Genomic DNA, 16,853 nt, shown 5'->3' on the forward strand with positions numbered 1-16,853 from the left:
GCCCGAAATTCTCATGATGTCTGATTTAGTGGTGTTTTCGGGGGAGAGGTGGTCCCCCAGATACTTGGCCCTGAAAAAATATCAGCACCGTGCTGTTTTCTCAAATACCATTTATTTAAACCCCATATTGCCATTGGCCTAAGAGGAGTTTACAGGATGAGGCGTCCCCCAAACACATGGCCCCGAACTAGGTTATCACATTTGTTATCTAATATCAAATACCTTTCATTTGAGCAACTTATTGGCATGGTCGAAAAATTGGTACCCTTTTGGGGGTGTTTTGGGAAAGGGGTGATGCCCTAAATACATGGTCTTACATTTGGATATCAAATACGTATTCTACTCCCAAATACCTTTATTTAAGCCCCATATTGCGATGATCACCAAAAAAAATGTGGGGTATTTTAGGAAAGGGGTGGACCCCCAGAAAATTGGTCCCGAAAATGGGTATCAATTCTTGCTCTACCCCCAATACCTTTCATTTAAGCCCCACATTGTCATGATCGGTAAATATGCCCAATTTAGGGATGTTTTGGGGAGTAGGTGGTCCCCCGAATTCTTAGCCCTGAAAATATATCAGCAACGTGCTCTATTCTCATATATCATTTATTCGAACCCCATATTGTCATTGGCCTCAAAATTTGATATCTAATTCGTTTTCTAATCTCATTTAAACTCCTTATTGCAAAAGTCAGCAAATATGTCCGGTTTGAGGTATTGGCCCTAAAAACTATGAATATTTAGTTTCACTCTCTTGAAGACCCAAATTGTCTTGCTGAGCAAATACGTCCTATTTGGGGCTTGTTATGGTAGTGGGACGTCCGCTAGACAGTTGGCCCCTAATGTTGATATCAGATACGTGGTCTACTCTCAAATACCTTTAATTTGAGCCCCATATTTCCATAGTCGGCAAAGATGACCGGCTTGGGGGGTGTTTTGGGGGATGGGCGGCCTCTCAGTCAGTTGGCCTTGAAAATATATATCGGATTCGTGTTCCACTTTAAAAACCCTCTTATTTGAGCCTCATATTGTAATAGTCAGCAAATACTTACTATATGCGTGGTGTTTTGGGGGTGGGGTGGTCCCATAAACACTTTTCCTGAATATTGAGATCAGATTTGTGCTTTACTCCAAAATGTATGCTTTACTCCATTTGAGCCCCATGTGGCTATGGTCGGTAAATATGTCAGATTTAAGGGTGTTTTGGGAGTTGGGGTGGTCCCCCTACACTTGGTTCGACAAATGGATATCAGATAAGTTTTCTTATCCAAAATACCTTTCATTTGAGTCCCATATTGTCGTGATTGGTCTAAATATATGTTTTGTAGGTTTTAAGGGTGGGGCGGCCCCCCTAGGTACCCCATCCGCAATTTGGATACCAAATTTTTATTTTTTATGAGAGCACACAAAATTGCTCTTAAATCGCACCACCCATCTCTGATATCTGGCGTTTATGAAATTAGGGAAAATTAGGGCAAAATTTCAGCCAAATCGGATGGGAATTGGGCCCTCTAGAAGCTCAAGAAGTCAAATCCCCAGATCTGTTTATATGACAGCTATATCAGGTTATGGACTGATTTGAACCATACTTGGCACAGTTGTTGGATATCTAACGAAATACTTCGTGCAAATATTCATTCAAATCGGATAAGAATTGTGCCCTCTAGAGGCTCAAGAAGTCAAGACCCAAGATCGGTCTATATGGCAGCTATATCAGGTTAAGCACCGATTTAAATCATACTTGGCACAGTTGTCGGGTATCATAACAAAACACGTCGTGCGAAATTCCATTCCAATCGGATAAGAATTGCGCCCTCGAGAGGCTCAAGAAGTCAAGACACAAGATCGGTTTATATGGCAGCTATATCAGGTTATGGACCGATTTGAATCATTCTTGGCTCAGTTGTTGGATATAATAACAAAACACGTCGTGCAAAATTTCATTTCAATCGGATAAGAATTGCGCACTCTAGAGACTCAAGAAGTCAAGACCCAAGATCGGTTTATATGGCAGCTATATCAGGTTATAGACCGATTTGAACCATACTTGGCACAGTTGTTGGGTATCATAAAAAAACACGTCGTGCAAAATTTCATTTCAATCGGATAAGAATTGCGCACTCTAGAGACTCAAGAAGTCAAGACCCAAGATCGGTTTATATGGCAGCTATATCAGGTTATGAACCGATTTGAACCATACTTGGCACATTTGTTGGGTATCATAACAAAACACGTCGTGCAAAATTTCATTCCAATCGTATAAGAATTGCGCACTCTAGAAGCTCAAGAATTCAAGACCCAAGATCGGTTTATATGGCAGCTATATCAAAACATGGACCGATATGGGCCATTTACAATACCAACCGACCTACACTAATAAGAAGTATTTGTGCAAAATTTCAAGCGGCTAGCTTTACTCCTTCGGAAGTTAGCGTGCTTTCGACAGACAGACGGACGGACGGACGGACAGACGGACGGACAGACGGACGGACAGACGGACGGACAGACGGACGGACAGACGGACGGACAGACGGACGGACAGACGGACGGACAGACGGACGGACAGACGGACGGACATGGCTAGATCGACATAAAATGTCACGACGATCAAGAATATATATACTTTATGGGGTCTCAGACGAATATTTCGAGTAGTTACAAACAGAATGACGAAATTAGTATACCCCCCATCTTATGGTGGAGGGTATAACAATTAAAGAGGCATTAAGTTCGGCCGGACCGAACTTTGGATACCTACCACCTCGGGTATATATGTAAACCTCTTTCGTCATAATCCGGTGAAAAATATAGCTTTATCGAAATACTAGTTGGACAGGGCCCGCTCCGCTGCGCCTTCTTTTACCTTCAAAATGTACCCACCACCATACGATGGGGGTATACTAATCTAGTCATTCCGTTTGTAACACCTCGAAATACTGCGACCCCATAAAGTATATATATTCTGGATCGTCTCGTCATTCTGAGTCGATATAGCTATGTCCGTCCGTCGGTCATAATCACGATAGCAGTCGAACGCGTGAAGCTAACCGCTTGAAATTTTGAATAGATATTTCCTATTGATGTAAGTCATTGGGATTGCAAAAAGGTCATATTGGATCAAATTTGGATATAGCCCCTATATAAACTGATCCCCCCAATTTGACTTCTTGATCCCATACAAGCCTCAATTCTCATCCGATTTGGCTAAAATTTGGAACAAAGTATGATCCGAATCGGTTTGTAGACAGATATTACCCCATATAAACCGATACCCGGATTTATCTTCTTGAGCCCTTAATAGTCTCAATTTGCATATACTTTTGCTGAAATTTGGATCAAAGACTTGGGTTATGAATTCCAACAGGTAATGCCAGATAAAATCTGAATCGGTCTATAAACAGATATAGCCCCCATATAAACCGATACCCCCGATTTGACTTATTGAGCCCCTGGAAGCCTCAACTTTCATCCGATTTGGCTTAAATTTGGAACAAAGACTTGTGTTATGATTTCCAACATCCATGCCACGTATGATCTGAATCGGTCCATAAACAGACATATCCCCCATATAAACCGAACCCCGGATTTGATTTCTTCAGCCTTTAAAAGGCTCAATTTTCATCCGATTTGGCTGAAATTGGGGAGAAAGGCTTATGTTATGACTCTTAACATCCATAGCAAGTAAGATTAGAATCGGTTTATAAACAGATATAACTCCCATATAAACCGATCCTCGGATTTGACTTCTTCAGCTCTTAGAAGACTACATTTTTACTTGATGTGGCTGAATTTAGTCGAAAACCCTATCTTATGACTTACAACATCCATGCCAAGTTTTATCTGAATCGGTCGGTCATTATGGTGATATAGGGCATTAAGTAACGATATCCCGCTATGACTTCTTGAGACCAACATAATCCAAATGCAAACTCAGTTAATAAGTGTACATTTTCAGCGGAATCCATAGTGGTGGATGCATATGATTCGACCCGGCCGAACTTAACACGCTTTTACTTGTTTTATCTGAGATCTTTACTGGCACTGTCGGGAAATAAGTCCTGCTGGTACGGCCTTTCAATTCTCACAAATACCTTTCATTTTAGACTTATATTGCTACGGTCGGTAAATATGTCAATTTTTGGGGGTATTTTCGAGGGGCCAGGTGGACCTATCATCCGCCCATCAAAGTTTGGATGTTAGATCCTCTTCATTCTCTTGGTAATGGTGGTGGATTGGAAAAGCCAAACACTTTGCTCCGAAATTTGATATCAAATTCATACTCTTCTCCCTAAACCACATTTGAGGTAAACATTGCTATAGTCGGTATATATGTGTGGTTTAGAGGGAGATTAGAATTAAAGCATTCCTTATTTGAGCCCCTGTTTGCAATAGTCAACAAATATGTTCAGTTTGAGAGATATGTGGGGTGAGGCAGCCACCCACACGCTTAGCCCTGAAAAAAATATCACCATCGTGCTCTAATCTCAAATTTCTTTTATTTGAGCACCAATTGCCATTGGTTTAGGGAGAGTTTATGGGGTGAGATGACACAGAAGAATTTGCCTACTATCAAGTACCCATTATTTGAGCCCCTTATTGCCACAGTAGGCAAACATGGCTGGTTTGATGGGAATTTAGGGGGTGGATACTGAAATATTAACAGCATTGTGGTAGAACACGATTTTGTTCGAGTCCCATAATGTTTGAAGGTGGCGATCAATATATTCAGGGCTACGGGTCTGGTTCAGATCCATACTAATAAATTTGGTTTGTATTGGTTATTTACATTCATGATCATATTTACCACTTGGAATACAACATTTCTTAAGATCCACAGGTCTATCTGTGTCTATCCAATTTGAGCCAAAATATTTACTCTACTACCAAAGACATTTTATTGCTGTCCTATTCTATCCTGATCGGCCCTCGTATATTATTCTTAGTTCTTTATTATTGTCCTAAATTTCAGCAAAATCAGATAATAAATATAGTTTTTATGAGCCTAAGACCCTAAATCGGCGGATCGGTCTATATGGTGGCTATATCAAGATATAGTCCGATATAGCCCATCTTCGAACTCAATCTGCTTATGGACAAAAAAGGAATCTGTGCAAAGTTTCAGCTCAATATCTCTATTTTTAAATACTGTAGCGTGACATCAACAGACAGACGAACGGACATGGTAAGATCGTCTTAGATTTTTCCCCTGATCAAGAATATATATACTTTATAGGGTGGGAAACAGATATTTTGATCTGTTGCAAACGGAATGACAAAATGAATATTTCCCCATTCTTCGGTGGTGTGTATAAAAATGTCGAAGCAGTCGGCGGTAAAAATTAAATTAAATCCAAATCCATTTTGTCTTTTTATACCCACCACCATGGGATGGTTGTAATGTGCTGTAGAAATTTTAGTGTCTGTGTTGAGGTGTAATTAACACAGCTTGTTTCCATCTGGGATTTCTCCCAAATGTACCTTACTTGGTAGCTCGGATTTCAGCGAAGCCCCTAAATCTAAAACCGCAGTCAAAAAGACAGATAATACCAAGAATGTTGTCATCGATTGGAACGTCACGCGCGTGCTCGGCTGACTAGCTAGTTCGGGAGATGTGGGCGGGGTACTTGTTCCCTCGAAATGACGAAGCATCACAAATAAAAAAAATATCACGCGCGCTTAAAGTGCCCTTAATGGTTTTAATACAATTTTTCATAATCACAATACATAAGAGTAAGATGGCATTACTCTTGGCCTCATAACCCTCCCATCCATGGTTTTTCTATGGCCTAAGAAATTAAGAAAAACCCCTTTAGCACTAACCCTACAGTCTGCTTGCGAAGTTCACATCAAAAATCTAAGTCCTCATATTCAAATTCCAAATATTTCACCTTTTATTATAACTCACATGTCTTATAATTAAATTCTAGCTTATATATTTATAGAGAAAAAAAAATGGCAATGGTAAAAAAAAGAGAGCTTTCTAGCTTTCGTCTTTCTCTACCGAACAACCAATAGCGGCCATAGAGAAAGAAGAAAGGACAAAAACAAAATCAACTAAAAATGTCTACCATGTATCAAAACGATCAGACTTACAGTTTTTATATACCGCCTGCTCCCACGTCAATGCTGCATGAAGGCCTCCGTGCTGGATTGATGATGATGAGCTAGAGGGGGGGGGTGAAGCTTAAATATGATCTATATGGTGTGTTGATACATGTTAGTATAATGACTGTTAGAAAAAAAATGAGTTTTACGTTAAATTTAGTTATAGATTCATATCGTAGTTTAAACTTAAAAAGGTCTTTAGAATTAATTTTAGTGCAATATTAATGGAATTCATGTGCAATATTTGAAACATTAGAAAAATTTTAATTTTTAGGCAAATTTTATAGGTAAGAACAATTTTTCCTGGTTGTCCATTTTATGGGTAGGCAAATTTTAGAAAAATTAGATGTTAATATAGGAAATTATGTAGGTTTAAGTTCATGTTAGGTTAATTTTAAGTAGGTTTTGTTAGCTAGGTTTAGAATTTTTATATTTTTATTAAAGTTGTTTCCCCTTGGGGTGTGGCTTATTAAAAATGGCTTCCTTTTTTTCTTTTCAAATGGCTTCCTTGTTACTTCAAACACGTGGACGGCAAAAACATGGCGTTAGGAATATTTAGGGGAGCTGGGTCCAACGAAGATTCAGGACAAATTAGACACTTGGAGGCAAAAATATGACGTCATATACTTTAGCGGTGTTCATAGAATGTTCTAGTTCCAGACAATCAGTTTGGTCTTAAAAATGATGAATTTTGGCTTCAAATATGGCTGCTTAAACAACGGCAATGGGAAAGAAATCCTGGCTCGACACTGAAATGCCGCCACGTCTTAGGTGGTTACTTAAAGTTTTCAGTCTCTCGGTCCCCGTGAGACTCACTTGGTACGTAGCCTCCTGTATTCGCTATCGAAACCGAGAGACTGAACGTAACAAATTTCACAAATAAATGGATTTATCCTAGAAAGTTAAAATTATATTAAGATTTGGTAAATTCTGCTATGACAGGCAGATGAATTACCTTTCTATGACGATTAACACCCAAAAAAATGTCACCACAGCTTCAGATGCGTTTTTATTCTTCCTCAAAAGATTTCACTGAAACCCTCAATGCAGATTGCACGGGTTCTATTTTATTTAAAATTACTGGTTTAACTCTTTCACTTTGTAATTTGTCAATACTCACACAAAAAAATTAATTGCCGGAGTAAACTTCACTTTAACGTGTTGAAGCCGAATTTAGAACAGAACAATTGACAGACTTTGAAGACAAAGCAAACCTTAACTCGAAGCAGACTCTGACCTTGGCATATGTACATAATGTACGACAATATGTATATTGGTGCACATATACGACATTACTTCCATTGGAATACATAATGTTTAATTGTTGTAAAATTCGGACCAATCAACTATTCAAAATCAATCGCAAAAATCTGTGTTGGCAAGTGACAACATGTAATGGAGATGAGTGCGTGACAACACAAGACGTGATTTACGTGAATCTGAATTAACTAAATTTTTTTTTTTGCTCGAGAGTATATGCAAAGAAACCTTTTGTATGAACGTAATAAAAATCATTCGTATGTAAATACGTAATGATCACGTTAAAACTCTATCATTACCATGTGCTCTTTAGTGTAAAAACACTTCGGGTGATCGCATGAGGGTGAGTGATGTTACACTCACGCGCTCATCTCCAATAACCATTCCATGCACACGCAACGAGAGCAACAAAAAAAAAAACAAAACTTGTACTTAGACTTCCAAGAGTCTGTACATATCTACGCATGTAAAAATGTATGTACGTAACATTGTAACAACGGTGTAATAGAAATTAGATCGGTGATGTTCTATGTAGGGAATCCAATTCAGACAAAAAAATAAATTAACAAAAATAAAAATACACCAAAAAGAAAAAAAATCAATTGTTACATGGTTGTATATTAATCTAGTCATTCCGTTTGTAACACCTCGAAATATTGATCTAGGACCCCATAAAGTACATATATTCTTGATTGTCTCGAATTTAAAATTCGAACTAGCCATGTCAGTCCGTTTGTCGAAATCACAATAGCGGTCGAACGCGTAGAGCTATCCGCTTGAAATTTTGCACAGATATTTTTTATTGACGTAGAACGTTGGGGATTGCCAATATCCCGATTTCACTTCTTGAGCCCTTACAAGCCTCAATTTTGTCCGATTTGGCTGAACGTAGAATAGCGTTCCAATCGCCTCGATATTCTGCGCTCATCCTAAAATCTCTGACACCAAGTTTCGAGGTGTCTCCCACTACTTGATCTTTCCATCAGGCTTTTGGTGTTCCCAGTTTGAGTGTATCACCGTGTTTGCCTTCAGAAGACTTCTTTGCTGGAGCTTCTTCTGACAACATGACCATTCATCCATTCTGACAACATGACCTAGCCAACGCAGCCGTTGTATTTTGATGCGTGTAACTATGCTGTTGTCTTTATACAGCTCATACAGCTCGTGGTTCATACATCGCCTATATTCTCCATTAACGCAAACTGATCCATATATTTTATATTTTCTTAAATACTCCAAGCATTGCCTCATCTATATATAACAACACGAATAGTATCAGTGGCCTTTTCTAAACTGCTTACTTAGAACAAAGTAGCATCTGTTTGCCAGTATTATTCTTCGCTTAATCTCAAAACCGGTGTCATTCGTTTCGGTTACGGCGGTGCCGAGGTAGATAAAGTTACAGACTATCTCAAAGTTGTGGATCCCAGTTTTCTCCATTTCCTTTATCTGCTCAGTTGTACAAGGCGCTATAGGAGTTGAAACCATCCATTTCGTCTTATCTCCATTTAATGACAGCCCTATTTTCACTGACTCTCTTTTGATTCTCATAAAGGCAGCAGTCATTATTTCGGGTGACCGATCTATGATGTCGATGTCGTCGTCTTAGGCGAGTAGCATGTGTTCTCTTGTGATTAGTGTGCCATATCTATTCATATCTGCAATGCGTACAATCTTCTTCAGCAGGATATTAAAAAGATAACGCGATAGGCTATCTCCTTTCTGAAACCTCGTTTGGTATTAAATGGTTCGAAGAGATTCTTTCCTACTCTTACTGAGGAACGCAGCAAGTGTCGCTTTATAGTCAACAAAGAGATGGTGGGTGATGATTGTCCTTCTCCAGTCTTTTCCAGGATTTGGCGGAGTGTGAATATATGGTCCTGGGTGGATTTACCAGATCTAAAGCCGCATTGGTAGGGCCCAATTATCTCATTGACTTTAGGTTTTAATCTTTCATACAGTACTCTCGAGAGCATCTTGTATGCGATGGGGAGGAGACTTATTCCTCTGTAGTTGGCACATTCGGTCTTGTCTCCTTTATTGTGTACGGGACATAGTATGCTGAGGTTTCAATCATAGGGCATGAGTTTTTCTAGCCAAATGGCGCAGATAAGCCTTCGGTCTTAAATAGTTCAGCGGGTAACCCGTCGGCTCCTGCTGTCTTATTCTTCTTTAGTCGGATCACTGCTACTTGGACCTCATTCTGACTAAGAGGTAAACGTTCTATACCATCATCATTGATTGGTTCTGCGGTATCCTTTTCGACGCCAACTTCGGACACTAGCAGTTGTGTAAAATGTTCTTTCCATATCCTCAGTATGCAAAATCGGGAGGTCGGTTTATATGGGATCTATATCAGGTTAATGACCGATTCAAACCGTATTTAACACAGTTGATGGAAGTCATAACAAAACACCACATGCAAAATTTGAGCCAAATCGGACAAAAAATTCGATTAGACCGACTCAGACCGTTCTTGACACAGTTGTTGGAAGTCATAACAGAACACCACAAGCAAAATTTGAGCCAAATCGGACAACAAGTGCGGCTTCCAAGGGCTCAAAAAGTAAAATCGGGAGATCTGGTTATATGGAAGCTATATCTAAATCTGAATCGATATGGCCCATTTGCAATCCCTAACGAGCTACATCAATACTTAGTATCTGTGCAAAATTTCAAGCTGCTAGCTTTACGCGTTCGACCTCTATCGTGATTTCGACAGACGGACGGACGTGCCTAGTTCGACTCAGAATGTCGAGACGATCAAGGATATATTTACTTTAAGGGCTCTTTGACAAATATTTCGAAGTGTTACAAACGAAATGACCAGATTAGTATACCCCCATCCCATGGTGGTGTGTATAATAAGGATATCGAGGGCCTATAACCACTCCCTGACTCAAATTTCAGCGAAATCGGACGATTAGTGCGGCTTTTATGGGCCTAAAAACTTAAATCGAGACATCGGTCTATATGGCAGATGTACCGAATCTGAACCGATCTGAATCTGACCCGATCTTGGGTCTTGACTTCTTGAGCTTCTAGAGGACGCTACTCTTACCCGATTTGGCTGAAATTTTGCACATATCGTTTAGGCATATCTTCCAAAAACTGTGCCAAGTATGGTCTTAATCAGTCCATAACCTGATATAGCCGCCATATAAAACGACCTCCTGATTAGATTTCTTGAGCTTCTAGAGGGCTCAATTTCTATCCAGTTTGGTTGAAATTTTGCATGTGTCGCTTTGGCATGACTTTTAACAACTGTTATAAGTCTAAATCGGTTGTTAACCTTATATAGCTGCGATATAACGGATTCTGTGGCTCTGATCCGAGCCACTGCAAGCGCATTTATTGACCAATCTTCTCAAAACTTCGTACAACGCACTCCTCGACGACTGTCACAGTATGTGAGAAATTTGCTCGAAATCAGTTCAGATTTAGATATAGCTCCCACATATATATTCGTCCGATTTGCAGTAATCTATATATATATATAAATGAATTTGTGTTTGTTTGTTTGTATGCTTGTTTGTTTGTTTGTGGGTTTGTTTATTTGTTCCGTATAGGCTCAAAAACGGCTGAACCTATTTCTTTCAAATTTTCATAGATTGTGGGGAGTGGTCCAGAAGGAGAAATAGGCTATATAATTTATTGATATTGGTAGGGGGGCGGACCCTACCCCAAAATTAAAGTGAACCGATCGGGACAATATGGCATTCAAATGAAAGGTATTCGAGAGTAGACTACCAATTTCATATTAAAAATTGGATCCAAATAACTGGCGGACCGACCCCATAACCCCCTGAAATAGGTTTATTGGACGATAATGGCAATATGGGACTCGAATGAAAGGTATTTGGGATTAGATTACGAAAATGGTCAGGAAGGAGGAAAAGGCTTTTTAGTTTGTTGATATTGGAAGTTGTGGACCGAAAGTGGACCGATAAGGACAATATGGGTATCAAATGAAAGGTATTGGGGGAGTAGAATACGAATATGGTAATAAAAATTGGGATGAAGTATGCGAGGGGTCGTCCAACCCCAAAAACTCTCCCAAACAAACATATTGGACGTGAATATCAATATGGGACTCAAATGAAAGATATTCGGGACTAGACTACGAATATGACATAAAGAATTAGGTTCAAGAAATTGGGGGTCGCTCCACCCTCAAATGGGAATAAAATTCGATCATAGCTAGATGAGCCTCAAATTAAAGGCATTTGGTAGCAGATTACGAATATGACATTAAACTTTGTGTCCAAGAATCTAGGTGCTGTTTTACCTCCCCATTAAAACAATGGGGGATCAAGCGATAGATATTTTAAGTGGATTGCGTCATTCAAATTTGTGCTCAATTGTCAGAAGGAGTGAGGTGCCCCCCACCAAACGGCTGTATATATCAATTATGAAAATATGGGGTTAAATTTAAAGTATAAGGTTGTGGACTGCGAATTTGATATCTATATTCTGCTCATATATTTAGCGAACCACATCACCTCAAAACAGTTGATCAATTATAATGACCTAGCAGGACACTGCCGCCGTACCCCCAAAGTTGTGACGTTCAGTGTGATAGGAGCAGTTGCAAACCTTAACGTCATCGACAAGGAGCCTTCTTTTCCTAGACAAGTCCAAACAACGTGCTGCTGGGCAAGACTTTCATGTTCAAAAGTTTAACATAGTTAAATTACTTACAACTGTCGAAAAAGCACCTAATATAAAGACCGGCAAATAAGTTCTCTACCACTGAGAACCGTTGAATATGGCAATTTGGTTTGTTTTAAAAAGGCTAAATTATGACTTTTCAACAGGTAACCATATCGGTTCGTAAAATAAAGAACAAGTAAAAGCGTGCACAAATCGGCCGGACCGAATCTTATATACTCTCCACCATGGATGGCATTTGTCGAGTTCTTTACCCGGCATCTCTTCTCAGGCAAAAAAGGATATAAGAAAAGATTTGCTCTGCTATTAGATTACATGTTGGAGACCTGTGTAAAATGTCAGCAAATTCGAATAAGAATTCCGACCTTTGGGGGCTCAAGAAGTAAAATAGAGAGATCGATTTATATGGGAGCTGTATCGGGCTAAAGACCGATTCAGATCATAATAAACACGTATGTTGATGGTCGTGAGAGGATCCGTAGTACAAAATTTCAGGCAAATCGGATAATAATTGCGACCTCTAGAGGCTCAAGAAGTCAAGATCCAAGATCGGTTTATATGGCAGCTATATCAGGTTATAAGCCGATTTGAACCATACTTGGCACAGTTGTTGGATATCGTAACAAAACACGTCGTGCAAAACTTCATTCCAATTGGTTAAGAATTGCGCACTCTAGAGGCTCAAGAAGTCAAGACCCAAGATAGGTTTATATGGCAGCTATGTCAAAACATGGACCGATATAGCCCATTTACAATCCCAACCGACCTCCACTAATAAGAAGTATTTGTGATAAATTTCAAGCGTCTACTTTACTCCATCGAAAGTTAGCGTGCTTTCGATAGACAGACGGACGGACGGACGGACAGACGGACAGACGGACAGACGGACGGACGGACAGACGGACGGACATGGCTAGTTCGACATAAAATATAACGACAATCAAGAATATAAATATATACTATATGGGGTCTCAGAAGAATATTTCGAGTAGTTACAAACAGAATGACGAAATTAGTATACCCCCATCCTATGGCGGAGGGTATAAAAATAAAGTATAGGAATTTTTGTGCTGCATTATTTGTTAAATTTCCCACCCTAAGATAGGTGTTTCAGGTTGTTTAAGTGGCTATCATTGCCATAGATAAAAATTTATTTAGTAGAGTGCGAATATTCAAGTTCGTGTTAAACTGTTAGAGGGAAGGCTCATCGAACGTACACAGAATTAGAGCTATTGGAGAGTATGTTACGTTACAGAGGTTGTATTTTTTCTACGTCTTGAAAGCGAAATCTCAGTGGAGCAGGTTTGATTGAAAATTAAGCTCAAAGATAAGAAGCCTCCTTTTTATAGTCGAGCCCAAGTGGCATGCCGATAAGCACAGTAATAGCGGGAAAAGTTCGGCCGGGCCGAATCTTACTTACCATCTACCATGGATCTCATAGAAGTCGTTAAAATAATGTTTAGCCAACTCGCATAAGAATTGCGCGCAGTTTATATGGAAGCTACATCAAGTTTTAAACCGGTTTAAACCATACTATGCACATATGTTGGAAGTCATAACAAAATAGATTAGCATGCGACAAAGAATGTATCTTAGCTTGCCACTAAGAATGTTAGCGCGCGACTAAGAATGTCAAGATGATTAATATATACATAAATACTTTGTTGGGTCTCAGATGAATAGTTCGATGCTTTACAAACGGAATGACGAAATTAGTTTATGATGGAAGGTATAAAAAGAAAAAAACAAATTCAGTGGTCTAGGCCGTAAATTTTTGTACTAAGGTCTAAATGTATAATGATTATTGTTGCAACTATTATTGAAGGAATATCCAGTGGAGGGTATAAAAACAGTCAAAGGTTAGTTCTTTTTTATACCCTCCACCATAGGATGGGGGGTATACTAATTTCGTCATTCTGTTTGTAACTACTCGAAATATTCGTCTGAGACCCCATAAAGTATATATATTATTTTAAGTCGATCTAGCCATGCCCGTCCGTCCGTCTGTCTGTCGAAAGCACGCTAACTTCCGAAGGGGTAAAGCTAGCCGCTTGAAATTTTGCACAAATACTTCTTATTAGTGTAGGTTGGTTGGTATTGTAAATGGGCCATATAGGTCCATGTTTTGATATAGCTGCCGTATAAACCGATCTTGGGTTTTGACTTCTTGAGCCTCTAGAGTGCGCAATTCTTATGCGATTGGAATAAAATTTTGCACGACGTGTTTTGTTATGATATACAACAACTGTGCCAAGCATGATCCTAATCGGTTCATAACCTTCATAACTATAGCTGCCATATAAACTGATCTGGGATCTTGACTACTTGAGCCTCTAGAGGTCGCAATTATCACCCTAATTGCCTGAAATTTTGTACGACGGATCCTCTCATGACCGTCAACATACGTGTTTATTATGGTCTGAATCTGTCTATAGCCCGATACAGCTCCCATATAAATCGATCTCTCTATTTTACTTGTTGAACCCCCAAAGGGCGCAATTCTTATTCGAATTGGCTGACATTTTACACAGGTCTCCAACATATAATTTAATTGTGGTCCAATAGCAGAGCAAATCTTTCCTTATATCCTGTTTTGCCTAAGAAGAGATGCCGGGAAAAGAACTCGACAAATGCGATTCATGGTGGAGGGTATATAAGATTCGGCCCGGCCGAACTTAGCACGCTTTTACTTGTTATACCCTCCACCATAAGAAGGGGGGTATACTAATTTCGTCATTCTGTTTGTAACTACTCAAAATATTCGTCTGAGACCCCATAAAGTATATATATTCTTGATCGTCGCGACATTTTATGTCGATCTTGCCATGTCCGTCCGTCTGTCTGCCGAAAGCACGCTAACTTCCGAAGGAGAAAAGCTAGCCGCTTGAAATTTTGCATAAATAATTCCTATAAGTGCAGGTCGGTTGGTATTGTAAATGGGCCATGTCGGTCCATGTTTTGTTATAGCTGCCATATAAACCGATCTTGGGTCTTGACTTCTTGAGCCTCTAGAGTGCGCAATTCTTATCCACTTGGAATGAAATTTTGCGGGACGCATTTTGTTATGATATCCAATAACTGTGCCAAGTATCGTTCAAATCGGTTTATAACCTGATATAGCTGTCATATAAGCCGATCTTGGGTCTTGACTTCTTAAGCCTCTAGAGTGCGCAATTCTTATCCGATTTGAATGCATTTTTGAACGAATTGTTTTGTTATGATATCCAACAACTGTGCCAACTATGGTTCAAATCGGTTTATAACCTGATATAGCTGTCATATAAACAGATCTGGGGACTTGACTTCTTGAGCTTCTAGAGGGCGCAATTCCTTTCCGATTTGGTTGAAGATTTTTTAATGAAGTATTTTATTCTTACATTCAACAACTATGTCAAATAAGGTTCAAATCGGTTCATAACCTGACATAGTTGCATTATAAACCGATCTGGGATCTTGACTTCTTGAGCCTCTAGAGGTCGCAATTATTATCCGATTTGCCTGAAATTATGTACTACGGATCCTCTCATGACCATCAACATATGTGTTTATTATGATCTGAATCGGTCTATAGCCCGATACAGCTCCCATATAAATCGATCTCTCTATTTTACTTCTCGAACCCCCAAAGGGCGCAATTATTATTCGAATTGACTGACATTTTACACAGGTCTCTAACATATATTTTAATTGTGGTCCAAACCGGACTATATCTTGATATCGCTCCAATAGCAGAGCAAATCTTTTCTTGCCTAAGAAGAGATGCCGGGAGATGCTCGGCAAATGCGATCCATGGTGGAGGGTATATAAGATTCGGCCCGGCCGAAATTAGCACGCTTTTACTTGTTAGTATTATTTTTTTAATCCTTCTACCCTGGGACAAACTTCCACAATAGTTTGAAAGTTCTATAAAAACATGACCGCAAAATATATACGTAACTTAGTGAATGCAAAGAAGAGTAATTAAAGAGTAAAAACAAGCGCAGCGAAGATCAAGAATATATATACTTTATGGGGTCTCAGACGAATATTTCGAGTAGTTACAAACAGAATGACGAAATTAGTATACCCCCCGTCTTATGGTGGAGGGTATAAAAACAGTCAAAGGTTAGTTCCTTTTTTATACCCTCCACCATAAGATGGTGGGTATACTAATTTCCTCATTCTGTTTGTAACTACTCGAAATATTCGTCTGAGACCCCATAAAGTATATATATTCCTGATCGTCGCGACATTTTATGTCGATCTAGCCATGTCCGTCCGTCTGTCCGTCCGTCCGTCCGTCTGTCTGTCGAAAGCAAGCTAACTTCCGAAGGAGTAAAGCTAGCCGCTTGAAATTTTGCACAAATACTTCTTATTAGTGTACGTCGGTTGGTATTGTAAATGGGCCATATCGGTCCATGTTTTGATATAGCTGCCATATAAACCGATCTTGGGTCTTGACTTCTTAAGCCTCTAGAGTGCGCAATTCGTATCCAATTGGAATTAAATTTTGCACGACGTGTTTTGTTGTGATATCCAACAACTTTGCCAAGTATAGTTCAAATCGGTCCATAACCTGATATAGCTGCCATATCAACCGATCTTGGGTCTTGACTTCTTGAGCCTCTAGAGTGCGCAATTCTTATCCGATTGGAATGAAATTTTGCACGACGTATTTTGTTATGATATCCAATAAATATGCCATGTATGGTTCAAATTTTATTCCAATCGGATAACAATTGCGCACTCTAGAGGCTCTAGAAGTCAAGACCCAAGATCGGTTGATATGGCAAATGGACCGATATGGCCCATTTGCAATACAAACCGACGTACACAAA

The sequence above is a fragment of the Stomoxys calcitrans genome, chromosome 1 (assembly GCF_963082655.1).
Source record: "Stomoxys calcitrans chromosome 1, idStoCalc2.1, whole genome shotgun sequence".
Taxonomy (NCBI): domain Eukaryota; kingdom Metazoa; phylum Arthropoda; class Insecta; order Diptera; family Muscidae; genus Stomoxys; species Stomoxys calcitrans.